The sequence below is a fragment of the Talpa occidentalis genome, unplaced genomic scaffold, assembly GCF_014898055.3.
Source record: "Talpa occidentalis isolate TD23 unplaced genomic scaffold, MPIMG_talOcc4v2.1 talOcc4.9, whole genome shotgun sequence".
In the NCBI taxonomy this organism is placed as follows: domain Eukaryota; kingdom Metazoa; phylum Chordata; class Mammalia; order Eulipotyphla; family Talpidae; genus Talpa; species Talpa occidentalis.
The window spans coordinates 112,133,583-112,154,530 of NW_023605305.1; the positions used below are offsets into that span (position 1 = coordinate 112,133,583).

Genomic DNA, 20,948 nt, shown 5'->3' on the forward strand with positions numbered 1-20,948 from the left:
AGCCTGTCCTCGCCTCTCTCTTGTTTCTTTTGCTGGTAAAGTCAAGGTCAGCTCTGAACCAGGGGCCCAGAGCATGAGAGTGAGGGGTAGTCAGGGGAGTGTCAGGAAGAATTTGGCAAATAGAAGGAGGTGTCTATGGAGACTGAGGAGTGTGTGCAAGGAAGAGGGGGAGAGACTCCAGCCCCCCACAACTCGGCCCCGCCCTCAAACCCACTCTGCCCTAACAGCTTTAATAACAGTGAATGGCAAGGCTTCCTGTTTGGGATTTTTTTTTTAAATATTCATTTAGTAGAAGAACTGGGGTGTAGGTCAGAGATGTGGGAGTGTGAGAGGATTCACCAGAGACAGAGTGGGGAGCAGAACAGGCAGATCTAGTGAAATCCACTGCTGAGGGGAGCAGCAGGCCTGACAGGAGAGGTCTGCTCTGCCCTGTGGGTCAGCTCCCTCGTCAGAGATGGAACTCAGGCTCTAGCTGTGATAGCACTGAGACTTAAGCCCTAGGCCACCAGGGAGGCCCAGTGTGAATGATTTTTAATAGAATTAGTGGAGGTGGCACAGGATGCTGGTGGTGCAGGGGTTAAAGAGTCAGCACTATCAAGCTCTCTCCAGCCACTGCAGCACCAGAGTTTGATCCCCGGCCAAGGAGGTGATGCACATGGTGCAGCAGACAGCTCCTGTCTCCTCTATGCTCCCCTCAGCAGTGTATTTCAGTAGATCTGCCTGTTCTGCTCCCCACTCTGGTGAATCCTCTCATTCCACACCTCTGGCCTGCACCCCAGTTCTTGTATGCATAAATAAATAAAAAAAATTAGTGGAGAGAGAGAAAAGAATTTCAAATAATAGTTTCCCCAAAACTCCCCAAATTACCCACCCCTATGGGCAGATTCCCAGCTAAACAGGCTCAACCCAAAGTGGAGCAGCTGAGGCCTAAAAACTTGGCACAAGTCTGAGACACCTTCTAGTGGAGAACCACACAAAACAGTTTAGGCAAGTCCCAGAGAACTGAGACATAAAAAGAGACTCAAAATTCAAACTGTGCCACATACTCCAACATGAAGTCAAGATAACAGCTGCCATTGTCTCTGGCAAGAACCAGGATTAGCCTCGCAGATAGCTCTCGCCCACGTATCTCATCCAAGTGTCTCTTGGAAGACATCTCTCCTCTTTGTGTCTCTCCCTATTACCCTTCTTTTTTAAAAAAAATATTTATGCATACAAGAACTGGGGTACAGGCCAGAGATGTGGGGGGTGAGAGGATTCACCAGAGACAGAGCGGGGAACAGAACAGGCAGACCGACTGAAACACACTGCTGAGGGGAACAGCAGGTGAGACAGGAGAGGTCTGCCGCGCCATGTGGGTTTCTCCCTGGCTGGCTGAGGATCGAACTTATGCTGCAGAGGCTGCGGATTGCTTCATAGTGCGGTGCTTAACCCCTTGTGCCACCAGGGAGGCCCTCCCCCTATTACCCTTCTTTAATCCACTTCCTTTTATGTATCCACTCACTCCTTCCCAGCTGCCCCCATGCAGAAATGTGGTTCATGGCATACTGGGACTTGTAATCCAAGGTGGCTGCATGTAAGTGGGGGTAGGAAAATTGGTGCCTATTCCCATTTTATGGAGATGGAGCTGTAAACCTAGTACCTCTGTTTGGTTGGGGAAACCGGTCCAGTGCTGAGTTACTCATCCAAGTGTTCACCCTTGGGAAATCCGAGCATGATGAGACACAGGTCTAAGACTTCATCACCTGTGGCCTTAGTGATGATACTGGATTGTATGAAGACTTTGCTTCAGGAAGGAAAGGGGACTAGCAGGTAGAAAACTATAAGTTATTACTAAATAGGTACCTTCCCCTAAACAATTTTGAGCCTGCAGCAAAGCCATTCTATCTTCCCTTAAGCTGCTCTATTTATTACTGTCCCCTGATTGCCAGGGAGCACACATTAGGACATCACAGCCTGTGCACACCGTTTTCCTGTGGCCCAAGGAGAATGAGACAAAAGTCAGTACAGAGTTGATTACTAATCCTTTTCCCATACAATACCTGTATTTCCTGTTGCTCCTTAGTCTCACCATGGAGCAAACATTTCCAGGAGATTCCTTCAGCACCATAACTGATCCCATTGTGTTAAATGACAAACACACTTCGAGCCTTGGGTGAACCTCCCATGAAGTGTCTCCACTGTTGGAAAAGCTGGTATTCCCCAGGGCAGTGTGTGTGGTCGGCAATGAAACAGCCTAATTGTGCATCTTCCCAACTGGAGTTTAGGAGAAGTTTCCAGGGGCCATATGGCACCTGGGCTGAAGCTCGGCTTCCTAGGAGCGCTTCCTTTTCAGAGGTACAGCCTCTGCCCACCTTGTCCCACAGCCCTTTGCTCTTCTCACTTTCCTTCTTACCCTCCTGTTCACCCCTCTTCCTCACCTCACCCCACTATTTCTGGCCCCCTACCTCCAGGCTCCATCTATCCTGAGCTACTTTGGGCACCTAAGTCTACCAGGTGTCTCTACCTTTCATCTACAGGCTGTTTCTTCCTTCTATGCTTTGTTCCTGCTGTTTTTCCGGTTCTTGGAATACGGAAGGGACTTAATAAATGTTTGTTGAACAAATTCCCACCTTAGAGGATGCGCCCCACAGAGTGTGTAGCACATACTATTTAAAACTTGTTGAATTAATGAATACGTTAAATATTCATAGTATGTAATGAAGGGAAATGAACACACTCTTGACTTATAAAAAATTTTCCTCTCCTACTTTCCTTTATTTTATTATATATTTTTAAAGATTTATTTTATTTATACAAGAGCTGGGGTACAGGCCAGATGCGCAGGAGGGTAAGAGGATTCACCAGGGACAGAGTGGGGAACAGAACAGGCAGACAGACTGCAAGCACTGCTGAGGGGATCAGCGGGAGGGACAGGAGAGGTCTGCCTTGCCATGTGGGCTTCTCCCTGGCCAGCCAGGAATCGAACTGGCACTGCAGAGGCTGTGGACAGCTTCACATCTCTGTGCTCAACCTGCTGTGCCACCAGAGAGGCCTCTACTTCCCCTTTTTTTAAAGAAAAATACTATTTTTTAAAACTGTACTGTGTGAAATCTTGCTGGTGCTATGAATTATAACCTTGGAGGGTAAGAAATAGAAGAAGACCTGGTTGGCTGGAGTTAAGAAGTGAAACTAGAAATTAAATGAACATCATAGCTGTGCTTGATTACTAGTTAAGCCTGGGCCCTTTCAGTTATTTCTCTCCATAAATGGCTTACAAGATCAAGGCACCTTCCTAAAAGAAAACGGAACTTTGTAGGGAGTGAAAAATTAAATTTCCAGCAATAGTGCATACGAAATGTCCTTAAAAATGACCTGACTTAAAAAATGCTTAAAATGCTCAGTAAACCAATCCAGCTCCCCCACCACCACACCCCCAAACACACAGGGACCTTTTTGAACACTTGGTTTTGCTGACCAGAAAGTAAGAGATTGCAGGGGATGGAAATGAAGGAAACATGAATTCCGTGAGGTAAGAGAATACTGGACGCAAGCACCTGTCTTAAGAATTATGCAGAATTCCTGGGACAAAAGGAATCATACAAGCTAAGGACTCTAACCTGAGATTTACATCAGCTCAGACCCTAATGTAAGCGCCCAGTAGGTAGGACCCACCTCATTTGGTCTTGGTTCCGGGTGATGAGAAAAATTTGTGTCTCTACCTTTCATCTACTGGTCTGAGTCCTGAAGTCACACAGCAGCTATCCCAGACACCCCCAGGGATTAAACTTAAAGGGTTTCTAGTTGGTAAAGTTTCAATGCTTAGAGGAAGCAAGAGCAAATGTTCTTTAAAGAAATGTACTCTCAACCCAGGTCTCAAAAAATTTCAGCAGGGCCTCCACTGGTGGCGCAGGCAGTTGAGTGCTGTGCTATGAAGCTGTCCGCAGCCTCTGCAGCACCGGCTTTATCCCGGCTAGCAGGCGAGGGTCCCACATGGCGTGCAGACCTCTCCTGCCATGCCCGCTGCTCCCCTCAGCAGTGTATTTCATCAGTCTGCCTGTTCTGTTCCCCGCTCTGTCTCTGGTGAATCCTCTTATCCTCCCGCACATCTGGCCAGTACCCCAGTTCTTGTATAAATAAATAAATAAACCTTTAAAAAAATTTTCAGCGGATAAAATTCCCCAAAATATAAGTTCATAATAATAAAAATTTCAAAGCACACACTAGACGGTGCCATGAAGAGCTGTTGCTACAAACAGGAAGTAGATGTGGAAATACAGACTCCAGATATTGAAATCATTGGATATAGAGTATAAAAAACGAGTCTTTTAAATATGTGAAAGTAAGTGAATGAGAGAATACAAAGCTAGAATAGGGGCAAGAGATTCAGAAAGCATCCCAAAGAATTGAAAAAAGACCAGATAGAATATTTAGAAATGAAAAAGAATTGAAATTTATAACTCATTGCACAGTTAACTAGCAGGTTGGATGCAACTGAAAGATAATTAAGCAGAAGTAAGACGTTATTCATTAAGCAATAATTATGCAGAAGTAAGTTAAAGAATTATACATGATGAAGAAGAGACAAAAGTTTTTCGAGAAGATGAGACATACAAAGACCAAATATGAGACATTTTAATGTATATCGAAGCAGAGGTCCAGAAAGAGAGAGCAGAAAATGAGAGAGGCAATATTTAAGGGGAAAACAACAAACTATTTTTCAGTATTTATGAGAAATCCCAACCTTCCGGAACCTCAATGAATCTTTAGGATGGTAACTGAAAACTGCAAGATCCTTCATAGTGAAACTGAAAAAGAAAGATATTGAGAGTAGGGAGAGAGAAAAGACTTTACCAAGAAAGGCATAATTAATAGCTGACTGTCCAAAGAAGGAAGGGAAGCCAGAAAAATGATGGAACTCTATCTTCAAAGTGCTGAGAGAAAAGGAAATATGGAGTCTATGTATAAAACCCAGCAGGTCTTGTAGACACCGATGTGATACGGAGAGAAAATGATACCCACTGTTCAAATTTCATTTTCTTAGCGGAATCTACCAGACGGCACTATAAAAATTTAAAAGTAAGTTTTCTACTTCACTGTAGGGGAGAATCAGCTTTAATGACATACAGAGACTCTGCTTCAGGCATATTGAACAAGTTGGAAAAACAAGTTACAGACGAGATTTTGTCATCCAGGGTCCAAGCTTCCGGGAACTTTAAGAGATGGCCAAAGAAAGCTTCATCAGGCTGGCAGAGGGTAACCCCAAGTGTAGGCGGCAAAGGGCTAAGCTGACTAAGCTCCTGGATGGCCCTGGCAAAGCAGGGATGACAGCCCGTCCCTCCCACCCTGACCCAAAGATCAAAGTTAAGATTCAATGAGCTTATTTAGATCTTTACAACCAGGGAAACTGGAAGGAAGATTTTTTTTTTTTTAAATTTTAGCTTGTGTGTATTTTTATTGTTGTATGGTTTAGCAGTTTTTCTACATCGGAGCACCTACTAGTTGCTGGAGACATGGGTGGCACCACTACCATCTTTTGAATGCTTAGGGCATTATCTCTGAGCTTAAGGGAAGAGTATTCGAGGGCAGGGAGGGGTCTCCCTTCTCGTGATGTACACCTGTCTGCGGGATGGTGCCTGGCATATGGCAAATGCACTGAGAACGTTAGTTCCCCTTCCTGCTACCAAAAGGGGGGCTAAGGTCCGGGTCAAGAACTGGGGCGATGGTGAATACAAATCTGTTGTATTTCAAAGCCAAAGTGGTGGAGGGTAGTAGAGTTGGGGGAGGAAGTTCCCCTCCAGAGACACTTAGAGGGAGGTTCTGTTAGGGACTGAGAATCACTCGTCCTTAGAGCAATGTTGCCTCAGTTTCCCCTAGTCTAGAAACTGACTAGCTTTGCCTCTCATGAACTCAGATGCCCAGGAGGAAGGGAGCTGGGTGGGCGCACTGGAAGCCACTCCAGCCAAATCAGAGCTTGCCTTAGATTTTAAATGTTTGGATAAAGGGCCTCCCTGGTGGCGCAAGGGGTTAAGCACCGCACTAAGAAGCAATCTGTAGCCTCTGCAGCATAAGTTCAATCCCCGGCCAGCCAGGGAGCTACCCACATGGCGCGGCAGACCTCTCCTGACTCATCCCGCTGCTCCCCTCAGCAGTGTATTTCAGTCAGTCTGCCTGTTCTGCTCCCTGCTCTGTCTCTGGTGAATCCTTTCACTCCCCCGCATCTCTGGCCTGTACCCCAGCTCTGTGTGCATAAATAAATAAATCTTAGAAACAAAAGTTTGGATAAAAAACTAGGTATCTTAGTTTTATATTGACAGTATTTATTCTCTCTTTCTAGGCGTATCTCACTCAAGCAAGGACTTACTCTTTTTGGTATTTCTGTTAAACACATCAGTTCTGGTGGCCACCTCGGAGCCCAGGGGGAACCATGGGGCTTGGCCACACAGATGGGGCAGGAAAAGAGGCAGGAAAACTAGGATGCTGGTTCCTTTGCATCCTGGGAATTCTCCTACCCAGAAGCAGGCAATCACATTCTCCCAGGGGAGGAGGCTGGGGCTTCAGCCAAGCGGGTCAGAGTCTGATTGGACTGGGCAGAACCGGGGCAGTGCCTATGGCATTTCCGGTGTAAAACACTGTTTCTTTCTCTGAAATTTCCTGTGACCACAGAATCCACATTTTCAAACTTGGGAAATGTGGCTTGACAATGGTTTTTGCTACTTCCAGGTGTGCCAGTTCCCAGTGGGGGAGTCTGGATTCATAATTGTTAGAATTTGGGGGCATTTCAAAGGCGTGGGGGGGACAATAGGTAAAACAACTAATTTACAACATCCTCAGGGTCTGACCCATGGGGTGGCGAGGGTGATTCTGCCTGGACATCTGGGGCTCAGCAGCAGCAACTTCAGCCAAAGCTCTAACTGGTCATATCTCCCCTCCTCCTGCCTTGGCAGCATTAGTGGAGCAAACAGAAGCTCAGACTCCTGCAGTATATTTTCTGTCCCTTTGGTAATGCCAAGCTTCACGCTGGAAGTGGGGGCTGGAAAAGTGAAATAAACTATTGTAAAGGAAAAGAGAGCCCTGGATAGCAGAGAGAACACAGAGGGCGGGAAGGCAGGTGTGGCGGGCTGGCCCCATGTTTTCCCTCTCACTTCTGCTGTCTGGGCTTGTGCTTGTCCCGCTGGGCTCTACACATTTGCTCATGGAGCGCGGTGAGATACGTGTGGGGGTCCAACCCCCAGAACCGGCCCTGTCTGCAATACCTCCATGCAGAGTGGAGAGGATTACTATTTTTACATTTGGCTGCTAAGATTTCTGGGCCTCCTTTCAAACCCTTAAAAAAAGGATCCTTTTCCTATCCACTTTAACTAATTATACACTATTACTAAGAGCCTATAATTTAGTCATTCCTCCAGGCACTCGAGTGGGGACACATCAATAGCATTTATTCTGTGGTGCGAAGTTCCGGAGAAGATACCACATTCTGCTCACTCACAAGACGCTGCATTCTCTCATACATGGCCTCCCTCTAGATAATTTGAGGACAAGTGTGTATAGCAGCTGTCCCCATGTCCTCATTGGACCCTGTCCATTTTGCTCTCACCGTGGGGTCACACTGTATTGAAATGATCTGTTTACACAGTTGCACCTTCTTAAGTCTCCTCTACATTTTCCAAGTACAGGGACCCTAATTTTTCTTTTTTGGGTAATAGGGTGTTACATGGAAAGTTTCAGCCAGTTCCACCATACCAAAGTGAGATACTGCACCCCCTGCAGAGTTCAGCAAGGTCTTTGACAGCCGGCCCCATAAATCTTGTCCATTTCCATCAGATGAAGGATAACAAACAGGACTCAGGGTGAGGGGAGATCTGTGAAGCTATGTCTTTGGAAAAAATGTTTTTCTGTGCTTTGGGGCCATGCTTCGCCCCTCTCCCCAATGCACAAATACAAAGCAGGAAGTTGGAGTGTGGCAGGCACACCCTGGACTTATTGTACTTGGGTAGTGTGGTCTAGTACAGGAAGGAGAGAGATGAGAAGAGGAAAGAGAGCAGAGTTTTCTTTGGAGGTCACCACTTTTCTATGAGTCAGGGGATCCAGGTACAAGGGAGCTTGTTCTGTGTATCCTGGGGCCTCGCTGAGTCTCACCAATAGGGATGCCTGGAAGAGGGGCCTGAGCATCCAGGGGCAGGTGTCGGGTGCACCTTTGGCAGCCAGGGACGGGGGGGACATCACCCAGCTAAAGGGGAGACCACGTTTTCATCACAGGCTTCATCTTATCATTTTCTACAGAATTCACTTTAAAAGGTCAGAGGGAGATAGAAATAAAATTTGGCTTTGGTTATAATCTACTGGTCCTGTTGGATCAATATATCTGTCATATTTATCCCCCTAAGTGTCAGACATAGTGCCCGACTCATCTGAGGGATTTGATAAATGCTGTAGTGAGCTGATGTGATTTTGGAACTTATGCTTCTTCCGCTGAACTGAAATGCCTCCAGAGACAGCCCGGCTGAATGGCAGCTCATATTTTTATTTCAGGGTTATGTCTCCTTAATTTACACTTTGGGGCAGATTTTGTGTGAACATATACAATTACCCACTAAATATGAATAAATATTTAGAAATTAGTTCTTAACTATTGCATGGAAGTAGTGTCTGGCTCCAAAGACATGACCTTGTTGTAACCTATAGAAAGCCCAAATGTCCTGTAGTCCAATTTTTGATCATGTCATAGTCAAAGAAATGGAAATCTAATAGAAGAGTTTAACTGAGTCCAGTGGATATCTAGGAAAATACCCAAAGGCACTGCATGGATAAGGCACAGAAAAACCTCTCTTTAAAAAAAAAATAATTCTTCATTTTCAATTTCTATCCTTCATATTTGCGCCCCCTGCTCCAAACTCTGAAATCCACCCTCTGTTCTCTTTTCTCTCATATTTTCAAATCTGCGTTCTTCTCTCTCTGCAAATGTCCTTTCCTCTCTCCTTTCTCTTATACCTTCTCGTCTCCTCTGAGGGTCTCCTCCATAGAACTTGTAATTGTGAGTTGGAGCAGGGAAGACCTGGCAGAAAACACTGAGGTTTTCCTTGATAGAGGTGGAGAGAGGAAGAAGAAGGTGTGGACATTTAACTGGTTTTCTCTGCTATGTCATAAAGAAAGACCTGGTCAAGGATGGCTTTAGGAACAACTGGCCTGTATTTTACCATTTCTGGCATTTTCCTCACCCCACAGTCACTTTCATCTTTAGCTATAAATAAGAAATCTGTTCCTTTGGCTTTGTTCCTGATTAAAATATGTAGTGTCATATTTTCTCTCATTAGTAATTGACACCTGGGTAGAAACAAGTGATTCAGTCACTTTACTGACAGTAGGGTTGCATGGTAAATTAAGGAGGAGGCTAGGACTTGAGAATGTCACAAATGGGAAAACGAGAATGTTAGGTACAAAATTTGCTCTTTTCTTTTTCAAAATATTGGTAGGGGTTCCTGCTGGGTAAGCAGCAATGATTACTTCGTGGAGCCTAGATGGTGCCAAAGAGTGTGGGTTGGTGCAAAGTTTAGGGTGAGCAGAGGGGACAGTTTGACCACAGACATCAGGTTTATGATGTACACAGCAAGGTTTGATCCAGTAATTCTCCATCTAGGAACTCATTCTAAAGCAGCACGCCTTCCCAAGGATGTTAACTATCGTGTTGATTAAAATCAACATCATAATTGCAAGCAAATAAATGCAAGCACCTACATGCCCCCCAGCAGGGAGCTGAGTGAGCGAATTAGGGTTTATTACTAGAGACAATACTAGAGCATTGTAGAAAATCCATCAGAGAAGGATAATTATGTGAGGAATATTCACTAAACCAATGGAAATTATTACTAGAATGGTGTGTACAGTATGATACCATTATTGAATATCTACACAGAAGGAAAGCAATAGGATAAATGAATGAGTGGTGGTTATCTCTGAATTAGGGATGATTTAGATTCCGATATATATTTTTTTCTTCTGTGATTTTCTGCATTAATCCCACAAAACAAGGGAAATAGATTTTAAAAAGAAAACATTGCTTTGTTTTCTTTAGGTTTGACCTAACTTTCTGATAGATGGGCGTGGGTTTTGTTCATTTAAGTGAGCAAACATGTTTTCTGTAACTCAACAGGCTGTTCACAAGTTACCCCAGACAATGATGAGAGACCTGCTGCACTTTTGGAGACCCCAAGTGAGCAGCACCAGAAGCCCCCAGGAATTTCAGGTAATTTGACACCACAGTCTGACACCACCCAGAAATGCTAATGAAAGCTACCATCTTGCAAGTCACCTCTTTGCAATTGTATTTGCCTTTAGGGTGGAAAACTGGGAACTTCACAGAATCCTCCACAAGTATTAAAGAGATTCTCCCGTAAGCCCCATGTTTTCTGCTGGAAAAATTAGCCTTTACATTCAGATACGTATTTATTAGAATGAACAGAACATGTGGGGTCAGTTGCTGTGAAACTATAGTTATTTGCTAATCTGTAAAAGTCAAGCATTTCATTGATCTTGTCATTTGTCTGTGGGAAAATGTCAACTTGGGAATATGAGAAAATAGCCAGATTTAGCTGTTCTTGAAGTTTGGGTTTTGTTCCAAAGTTTTGTGAGATTTGGTCTTCTATGACTTAGCACAGAGGTTTTGGCAAATCTCTTTAAAGAAAAAAGGCCTGGTACCCTCACTTAGCCATGATCTTGACAGCTTTGTTTTATCCAATCCCCTCTTCCTCATCCCAGTGCTCCTCTCCCTGAACTCTTAATTCTACTGGCTTATAAAGAAAGGCAGTGGACTTGGCATCTGGGTCTTGGCACTGAGATTCCTGGGCAGCCTGGCTCCCTGGCTCTTGGCAAAGTGCAGCTACCAAGCCCTTGGGCCCAAGGTGATTTGCCTCATGAGACCATCTTCCCACTAGCCCAGACACCCCGACTTTCCCAGCTACCCCAAATACTTCGTCTTGTATTGAAAATAAAATAATACTTTTTCTAAATTAGAAAAGGGTCTAGGTATTGAAGCCAGAGCGATCTAGACTATTTTAGATTCCTGTGCATATATTATAGTAAACAGCTGTAATCATGGATCTGATTAGAAAATCATGGAAATGGATGTGTGAGTAAGGGCACCATGGGGTAGCAGAGTTCTGCCAATATCCACTGGCTTCCTGCCCTCATTGTCTTCCTTGCTTATTTGAAAATAAGGTGCTCCAAGTGTTATAGGACAGGGAGGAAGAGGGGCAGCCCAAACCCCTCAAACCTGCCTGTTCTAAATGGGTTCTGCCATCCGCCGCATCAACACAAAACATAGGAGACTTTAATGGGAAGGAACTTTAATAAAACTAGGAAACAATACAGGTAAGGCAAAGAGTCTAGTTTCTAAATGAAGCACCCAAAGTGACCCGTCCCCTCGTGGGTAAAAGTCCATCCAAATGGGATTGGCCCAGAGCAAGGCCCCAAAGCCTGCCACAAGTCTAAAGCATTTTCCAGTGGGGACCCACAGAAAAGGGTCAGAAACAACCAGACAAGCCCAAAAGGAAAAGAGCAAAATCAACATCAAAATAAAAGCTGCCATTGTCACCTCCCCACAGGTCTCACCCACATCTGTCACCCGGTCCACGACCAAAAGACAAACAGTTTCTTCACGTGTTTCTAGGCTCCATGCGCCTCCTCCAGGTCTCCTGGCTCCATCCTGCTTCCTTCCTCAGTCTCCTCTGCAGCTTCTCCTCTTCCTGCTCAGCTCCACCCTCCCTTGGGTGGGGCAGGGAACCTCCCCCTTTCCTGGGGACCACCCTGTTACACAAGGTGACAGGATGATGGGGCCAGCAAAATGGAGGCAGGCCAAGAGAGGACTCCCTCCATGCCTTGGGACTGAGTTTCTAGGAAGGGGGGGTGCCTATTAAGGCATTTCCCTGCTAGTGAAATTGCAGAAATGCACATTACTATACACAGTTCCAACCATTGTGGTATGAAGGTGTAAGAAACTTTTTTAGCTATAAAAATTGATTTAAAACACTTAGTTTTAATACATAAAACTGCAGGAGAAGAAGCAGAATGTGAGAGGGGACTGTAGTATCAAAGAGAAGATGACCTTCTAGCCAGGAGCATGGTACATTATGTCTTGGCTACCCCAATGACCTTGAAAGGCTCTTCTGCCTCCCCATCCAGATAAAGGGCTAGCCCACCCATAGAGGTCCCCAAATCTACCAGTCTTCCCAGCACCCATGGCTACTTTCCAAATCCTCCATTGAAGGTGGTTATTTGAAGCTTTGGACAGGGCCTACAGCAACACTATAAATGATGGTTAGCTTTCTCAGCAAGGTCTTTAGAACTTGTTGAGTCCCAATGGTTCAGAAAGGCTGTGCACTTATATGGAAGGTAAAGTAGCACAAAACATCCCTGTGACTCCAGTTACAGCTACAGCATGGAGCAGAGACTTGTGGGCTAACTTGGGAATCTAGCTCTCACTTACAAATCTGTGTCCATGCAGTTTTAGCTGTTGGTAGAGGGTGAGGTTGGCACTGCGAGGAATTCTTCTGTCAGGGCTTTTAGGCAGAGCCTGGCCTGCAGGAATGATGCCATAGCAGCAGCTTCATGGGGGGTAACTGACAAGCACACTTGTCCCCAGGGTGGGACAGGGCATCCCTCTGTGTGAGGAACATTCTGGAGTCCTGCTTCCTCTCCCTCTGATTGCTCCCAAATTAGCCATGTTCCTGGGTGCTGGGTCAGCAGCGACCTGCGAGCCTGTCCCCAACTTCCCTTGCCCGCTGTCCTAAGTGGCTCATATGGGTGAGTTCCCAGGAGGCAGAGGACCCTCTGAAGGAAAACACTGAGAGAGTGGGGTCCAGTGGCCACAGCAGGGCCTTGAAAAGTTGACTGCTGGGGCTAAAGTGCCACTGCCCAACACTAAGGCCTTTGGACAAAGACCCTCTGACTTCGGGGCACTAGAATGATGCTATGATTTTCCCATCGACCTGGCTTCTTCTCTCTTAGCTGCCTAGGGAGGGAATCACTAAACTTGGCTTCTCTTAAAAAAATAGAAGACAGAAGGAAGAGAATGGGAAGCAGTTTCCCTAGACAGGCAGAAGCTGGAACCAAAGACCATTGTCTTTGGGACGGGAGTAATTCCTTGCTCAACCCTACACGGCTCCCACCGGGATGTCTGGGAACTTTATACGAGGCTTGAAGACCTACATTCAGGGCTCTTTTGGGGTCTGGAAGAAGCCCCTCCCCAGCTGGCCCTTGCCAGGACATGATTTATGCTTTCATGCGCTGCAGGACTTTATCCTGACTCCAAACTTTATGACAAACACTTTAAATGACACTTGTCCCTATACACTCTGTTACACTCTGTTCCTGGATCCTGACACTTTACTGCAAGGGTAGAGCCAATCATTAAAACAGAAAGTGAATGAAAGCAAGTGTCCTCCTAGCACGCTGGGTTCCCTGGAGCATGGAACCTGGGGGTTCCCTTGAGGGGGGCAGAGGAGACAGGTGGCTACCACAGGGCCAGGTGCAGAGCCAGCTCCAGCTCCCCAGGGGGGTCAGGAGAGCCCAGTGTCAGGAAGGTGGCAGGAAGGCGGCAGGGTGCCATCCGTGCTGAATGCTGCTGTGAAGTCATGTCAGAGAGACCAGAGGTGACAACACTGCATTTGGCTGCACTGAGGTCACTATCTTGGTATAGTAGGGATGTTATAGAGCAACCCCGATATTAAACGGGTTCCTGGCTGTGGGTCCTCACCCGTTCCCCCTAACAGGGACACACCCAACGAATTAGGTAGAAGAGAGAAGAATACTAGAAACGTGGCTTGCCATAAATGCCCAGCAACTTTATGTATTAACCTATGTAATTCTGACAATCTGATAATGCAAGTTCTACAGTCACCCACCTTTTATGCAGGAGGATCCCTTTCTGTTAGATGGATGGCTAAGAGGCACCTTTCAATCCCATGTTCCCAGGAAGCTGTTCACTCCATCAGTGTCCTGGGTCAGTGGCTTGCTCTTACAGTAGAGCCGTCACAGTGAGACTCAGGGCACAATGAGTGTGTGCCAGAAACTGTACGTAACGTGGGTTTTGTTTATTTAACAATGAGCAAACATGTTTTCTATAACTCAACAGGCTGTTCACAAGTTATCCCAGACAATGAGAAAGACCTGCTGCACTTTTGGAGACCCCAGGTGAGCAGCGCCCGGAAGCCCCCAGGAATTTCAGGTAATCTGACACCACCTGGAAATGCTAATGCAAGCTACCATCTTGCAAGTCACCTCTTTGCAGTTGTATTTGCCTTCAGGGTGGAAAACTGGGACCTTCACAGAATCCTCCTTGCATATTAAAGTGATTCTCTTGTAAGCGTTTCCTGGCTCCAGTCTGTGCTGGGAGCCCCCTCGGGCTCTCCCCCTGCACCCCTGGCCAACCAGCACCTGCAGATGCTGAGAGGGGAAAGGAAGGTGGGGTGGGGGCTGGGGAGGTCTCCAGCCTGAGAGAAGCCTCTGACAGGGTTGGGGGTGGGGGGTGGGGGGGTTTGCAAGCTGGGAAGGACCAGTAAAGGGACAGCAAGGGACAGATGCTGCTGGAGGTGGTCCCGGAGCAGGCGTGGTGGGTCGGATCCAGGGCGCAGGGGGCTGCTCCAGAAGGGGAGGCACAGAGGAGGGCACAGAGGAGCACAGCGGGTAGCTGTGGCAGTGGAAAGATGAAGGCGTCCCTGTCCGCGGGATCCTGTTTTCTCAGTCAAGGATAAAGTAAGTTCATCTTTTGAGCGCGGAGTGGGAAGCTGGGGCGGGGGCATTAGTGCAAGAAAAAGGGAAGACCAGGCTTTACCCCAATATCAAGGATCCCTAAATCGGAGAGGCCAAAGCTTTATCCATATTTACCATTGACATATGAAGGGAAAATATGGACTCTGGAGTTGGTCCTAGGCCAGGGAAGGTTCACAATGAAGAGCCTAGAGCAGCAACTGCAAGAGAGAAGCCAGCACACCTGCCTGCCACGGTGGTTTTCTCACGTCGTTTATGGCTTTTAGTCTATGGGATGTTTGATTCTAAATCTGCAGAATAAGAAAGTACAAACTATCTGCGCCTTCCCCCGTGACCAAAGACACTGCGAGGTGTTATGAGGTGATGACACCGCGTATCTGAAGCGTCAGGCCCATGGCTGGGGGCTCTGGAAAGCGAATAGAAAGAGAAATAGATCCTGGGTCTCCTACCTGCAGACGCTTCACCTTTTTCCCTTTGTTTTCATCAAAGCCCGTCTGTCTCTCTGTCAACGTTTGATGTGGAATGAGAAATGAGAAATGACCGGAGATGAAATTTCTCTCTCTCTAGATTAAATCCTTGTGCTTCCCCAAGCTCCGAGGGCGGGTCCTCGGGCAGCCTCGTCTCAGTTATTTCGTTGGGACGTTAATGAGACCAAATCCCAGCCACCATCATCCGAAACAGGGTTATTTGAGGACCTGGTTTGCTAGACATTCACTTCGCTTAAAGTCACAGTTTCTAAGAATCTGTGGACAGTACTAAATAAGGGTTTACTGGGCAATGTTTCTAGAACTCGGCAACATCCGAATCACATGGAGGTCTTGCTTAAACACTGCCGTGTTCAGCCCGTCTGTATTCAGTAGGTCTGAGAATTTGCCTTTTTTTTTTTTTTTTTTAAGATTTATTTTTTATTTATACAATAGCTTGGGAGTAGGCCAGAGGCGTGGGAGGGTGAGTGGATTCACCAGAGACAGAGTGGGGAACAGAACAGGCAGACTGATGGAAACACACTGCTGAGGGGAGCAGCGGGCGAGACAAGGGAGGTCTGCTGTGCCATGTGGGTATCTCCCTGGCCGGCCAGGAATCGAACCAGCACTGCAGAGGCAGCGGACAGCTTCACAGCGCTGTGCTCAACCCTCTGGTGGCCCCAGAATTTGTCTTTCTAACAGGCCCAGGTGCTGCTGCTGCTGGTCAAGGAGCCAAGGATTTTCCTGAATCTCGCACCACTGGGACTAGCATGAGTCCCCTGAAAGCCCCAAAGAATGTGGGCAGAGTTTTCTTAAGCCTGATTGGTCTTATCTTCCTCCCTCTCCCTCCAAGTCACTATGTTATTTTGTAAAAACAATGGGCTAACACACAGCAGGCTGACCCCATGCCAGGCGCGGCAAGATGGTCTGTCAACGCAGCTTCACCACAACCTTATGCGGTCGGTCCTGTTTCTAACCCCCCAGCATGAGGAGAAGGAATTGAAGACTCAGCGGCATTAAGTAGCTTACTTGAGATCTCCCTGCCAAAAAGCAGACCAGCTCTAGAGTCCATATCTTCCCTTCATATGTCAAAGGTAAATATGGATGAAGCTTTGGTCTCTCCGATTTAGGGATCCTTGATACTTGGGCAAAGCCTGGTCTGTTGGGGTCCAGCACTGATTTTAAGCGAGGGTCACCGGGCAATATAGTTCATTGTAAGAGCCCTGTTCTACCCATTTTTTCACTAGATGATCTGTATGCAAATCTATTTATTTTTATTACCCTGTGATAACATGAGGGAGTGGGCTGACTTTAGAGCGTCCTTTCAAGCTCCGCAAGGGAGTCATCCTCTCTAGTTTCTGCTGATGTAGAGTGGCTGAGCCAACACTGGTGAGAAGCTGCTGGTCCACTGGCCAGCCTGTCCTGGGGAGAGCTCCCTCCTTGCTGGCTAGAAACTCTTCTGCCCTGGCCATCACTGGCCCCCAAGGTGGTGAGTTTTGCTGGTCATGAGTTGGATTCTCATCCAGCTGCTATGAGTGGGAGGAGATGAAGCAGAGTTGATGATAATTTGCTAACAAAGTCTAAGTAAGAACTCGTTGGTTCCTGCCATCACTGGGAGACACTGACCATGTCCTCCTGCCTTGATATTTGTGTCTGTGACCTGGAGATTGTGAGCAGCATGGGGCGGCTTAGCCAATAGCCCACACCCTTGCTGGGTTATGGCCCATAGGCCGCCTGCCCTCTGAAAGCTGTGGCTCCCCATGTCAGCAGCCCCTCATCAGAAAGCTCTAGACTGTGAGCTTGTACATAGAAAGGCCCCCCAAACTAGCCTCACTCACCTTAATGTTTGACACTGGAGGGTCAGACATTTCATCTAAATGTTAGGGTTGTGTCTCAGACTCATGACAACAAAAGGTAGGGTGGACTTGATTTTTTGTTTCAAATAATGATCGAATGATCTATTCAAAACTCGGTGAATATTTTCCAGAGTTGTTAGAGTTAACTGTTTGAGGCCCCAGTTGCACTTCAAGTATACCCTCACTGGAACTTCTGTTTCTGGGACAGGAGAACCTGTGGGTCGTCAGGTGGAGGTTAACAAATTCTCATGGGCTCAGCTAGGCTTCTGGCATTGTAGAGGGAAATGAAAGCAACAGCTGTGGCAGTCGCTGACGTTGCCATCCACACGGCCCTGGGAGTTAAGGTCTATTGTCAGCCCATTCTGTAGAAAGGGACTCTGAGGCTTGCAGAGGATGGTCAATGGTGGAGAAAGAATTTGCACCCCTGCGCAGAAGATAACCCAGCCCTGCTGGGGAGAGGAACACAAGCCTCTCCTCTGGCAGTAACCTCACTTTCCAGCTCCCCCTCCTGTTCATGGGGATGGGCTCTGAAGTCCTGGAGCCTCAGATTTTTATAGCCTCATCTTTTCATATCCCAATGGGGTTTAAGTGTCAACATGGCCGGCACTGTGATCTTCCCAGGCCAGGCCATTGGCATTAAGATTTTCTCACCAGGAAAACTTGCATTGTGTCAACTGCTGTTTTGTCTGGCCGTGGAGGTCTGGTATGTCTGAGTCAGGCTCCAGCTTCAAAACTCAGGTGCAGTGGGAAACCAAGATTCCTGCGCTTGGGCCTGGGCCAAGATTCCCATGGCCTCAGATGTGCTGGCTTCTAGTTCTCTGGTTCATCCGATTTGCCCTGCTAAGAAGATTTCTGCTCCTTCTCCACCTGGTAGCTTCCTTCCTCTACATGACCTCATCAATCTTACAGTTGTTGGTGGCTTCCCCAATCTTAAATGCTCCAAAGAGCTCGCTTCAGATGGAAGACAGAATGCAATAAAGAAACCAGGGGGAGGGAAAAGGCAGGATACTCATTTGAAATCCATGCCAACTGGGCCTTCTGTGCAGCTCGTGGCTCTGCTCTGTGGAAGGAGAGCTACCACATGTCAAGCTATTTGATGTTCTTGTTCATGGCACGCTCAGGGCACCCCTCAGCCCTTCTTCAGCCTAGACTTAGAGATGTTTCCCCCTTCTTGACTTCATTGGGGTGCAGGGACTACTCGGGGAGCCAGTCCTCCCCACTTTCTGAGCAAAACCACAAAGCTCTGCTTAAATGCTGAGTAGGCTGTATTCTTGTCTGGACTTCCCTGTCAGCACCAGGCCTGGACAGCCTGGACGGCCCCTGTCCACTCTGCATGTTCCATGGATCCCGCTTACGTGTCCCTGAGACTCCTCCTCCTGAGCTCTGCCCGGTGCTGCCCTCTCCCACCACGTACCCCAGCTCTTTGATTCATCTCTCTCTGCTGTCCTGTAAATGCTGGTTCCTTCAGCTTCTCCTCCCTGGCCTCTTGCTCCTCTCCCTCTGAGCTCTTGTGCGAAGACACCCCAGGTGACCATTCCCTGCCCGCTAGTTTTGATTATCAGACTGATGTCTCAGCCTCCGGCCTGCTGTTGCCCGCTGAGCATGGCCACCTGGAGATCCAGGGAAACCTGAACCTCAACATGTGCCAAAAGAAACTGTCCTCTTTCCTCTTCCCCAACTCCTTCCAGACTCTTCCCTTAACCTCATCTGCTCCTATTCTGTTGCATCTGCCTGTCCCTTCATTCATTTAGTAAATATCACCCATGTTTCTTAGATGGATTGCCACCTCTGGATCCCTCTTATCATGCTCTACTCCAGGTCCTTATCATTCCTTACACTTCTGATGACAGCAGTTCCCCTACCCTTCTCCTGGCCTCCACGCTCACGCTCCTCAAATCTGTCCTCCTCACTGCTTCTGGAGCGACCCACACCAAGACACCTCTGCTGAGAGCCTTCCATGGTTCCTCATCCCCGACCACAAACTCCCAGCTCTGAGTCTTGTGCACAGGCCCAGTACGAACTGGCTCAGCCTCTCCAGCCTCGTCTCAGCTCTCCTGCCTCATGCCCCATGCTCTGCTGGTGCATAGCCTGTAACTTCCCAGCCCCCCTTGAGAGCTCACAGCTTCTATTCCATTCTGTTCTGTTCTATTCTATGCCAAGTCATTCCATTCTTTCTGCCTGGAGTGTCTGTTCCCACCCTCTTTCACCTGGATCATGCTAACTTACCCTTCCGGACAGCTCGTCCACTGCCTGACTAAGAAAACCCTCCCTAAAGCCTCAAGTTAGGAAAGTGCTCCTGTTGCTTCTGTCCTTATTATCTCGGGACTTATGAATGGTGCATTAAAATTATCCTTGGGGGAATTTTTCTCCTCTGTCAGCATATAATTGGGCTGTTAGTTGGTTCTTAGCCGCCTTTGCCCCAGGGCCTCATACTGTACCCAGCACGGAGTAGGTGCTCAGTGAACACTGTGTCCAGAACATAACCCTTCAGATCAGGCATCCTGATTCTTCCATCCTTGGCTTCCTAGCAGATCCTTAATGAATGTTCTATGGGTGAAATTTGCAGCCAAGGACCAAGGACACAGGCTGATGGGAAGAGGTAAGGGAGTTCTGAGCACACACTTACTAAGTCTGCTAGGAAGCCAGGCACGTAGAAACCGCACACCAGAATTCCACCCCTGAGATGCATGCATTTGAGTGTGAGGTTTGATGGCAATAAGTTCTCTGGTCATTATTTAAGAGAATAACCTGCTGGGTCAGCAGAGGTTGAGCTCCTCCCCCATCACCAAAGTAGAATCACCTCAGGAAAGGTATTGTTGTGAATTAGGGTAATTATGGCAAAGAGGAGGGATGGGTTAGGGCCAAGAGTGGACACAGGCTCCGGGTGCCTCCCAGAAAGGCTCTCCCAGGTGTACAAACTGACCCTCCTTTTGGTGGCCTCTTTGCACAAAGATGTGTGCAGAGGTCAAGTTTGTAGCTCCTCACTACCTTTGTCACTGCAAAGCATGAACAGCTAGAGATCTGCTGGGCCAGCAGGAGGAGCTTCTGTGAATTCTAGTGGGTCTCTAAAGGGTGGGGGATCCGCATTTTGAACACCCACCTCCTGCTAATCCTCCTGCAAAACCAGTCAGGCTGGTTGCAATGTATTATTAGAAAGCCCACACTGCAGGCCTTGCAACAACAGAGTCACTTGTTGCAGGAGCAGGGTTTCAACCTATGGAAGGAGGCATGAGAAGTGGGGGGCGGAGGAGCTGGGAAGGCACAGGAGAAAGAGCTTGGGATTTCAGCGCCAGGGTGAACAGGTTTAAATGCTGCTCTGTTTCTTAAAGGCTGTGTGTCCTGGAACACATGACTTAACTTCCCAGAGATGATAATGAACCCTCACAGGAGATGGTGAGGATCACAGCAGGCTACTGTAAGACACCTAGCCTAGGGCATGAGGATAGAAGGTGCTGGAAAAACGCCAGTTCCTCTGATATAGGTGCTTCTTGGGACATGGGGACAGGGCCAAAGAAGTCCAAACAGAAGGCTCCGCCACTCTGCTTCCCAGGGGAGTAGAGTCTCCTTGCTGGGGTGCTGCCCAGCAGCTCCTGCCCATCACACAGAGCCCCGCCCACCCTGCTGCAGGACTGGTGATTTCAGATAAGGATTTTCTAGGCTGCCTTGGGACACAACATCCTCTTTACACCATCACTTTGAGGTTTCCATTCCTCTTCCTTCGCTGAGAAGGACAGCCGGCCCGGAAGGGTCAGTCCTTCACACAGCCCCAGACCAACCCACACATCCCAAAGCACCCACATGAAGCGTGTCCATGTTGAATCACCGACTCTCAGGCAAACCCTTCTTTCACCTTCTGTCTCTTTGATTCTAGAAAGGGAAGTGATGT

At 47.5% G+C, this 20,948-nt stretch overlaps 1 protein-coding gene across 1 annotated transcript in view; it reads right to left on the bottom strand.

The window, feature by feature from the left end:
• The window catches only part of VTCN1 (V-set domain containing T cell activation inhibitor 1), a 45,139-nt gene that overhangs the window by 22,846 nt on the left and 1,345 nt on the right, over window positions 1-20,948 (bottom strand). The window lies entirely within an intron of this gene.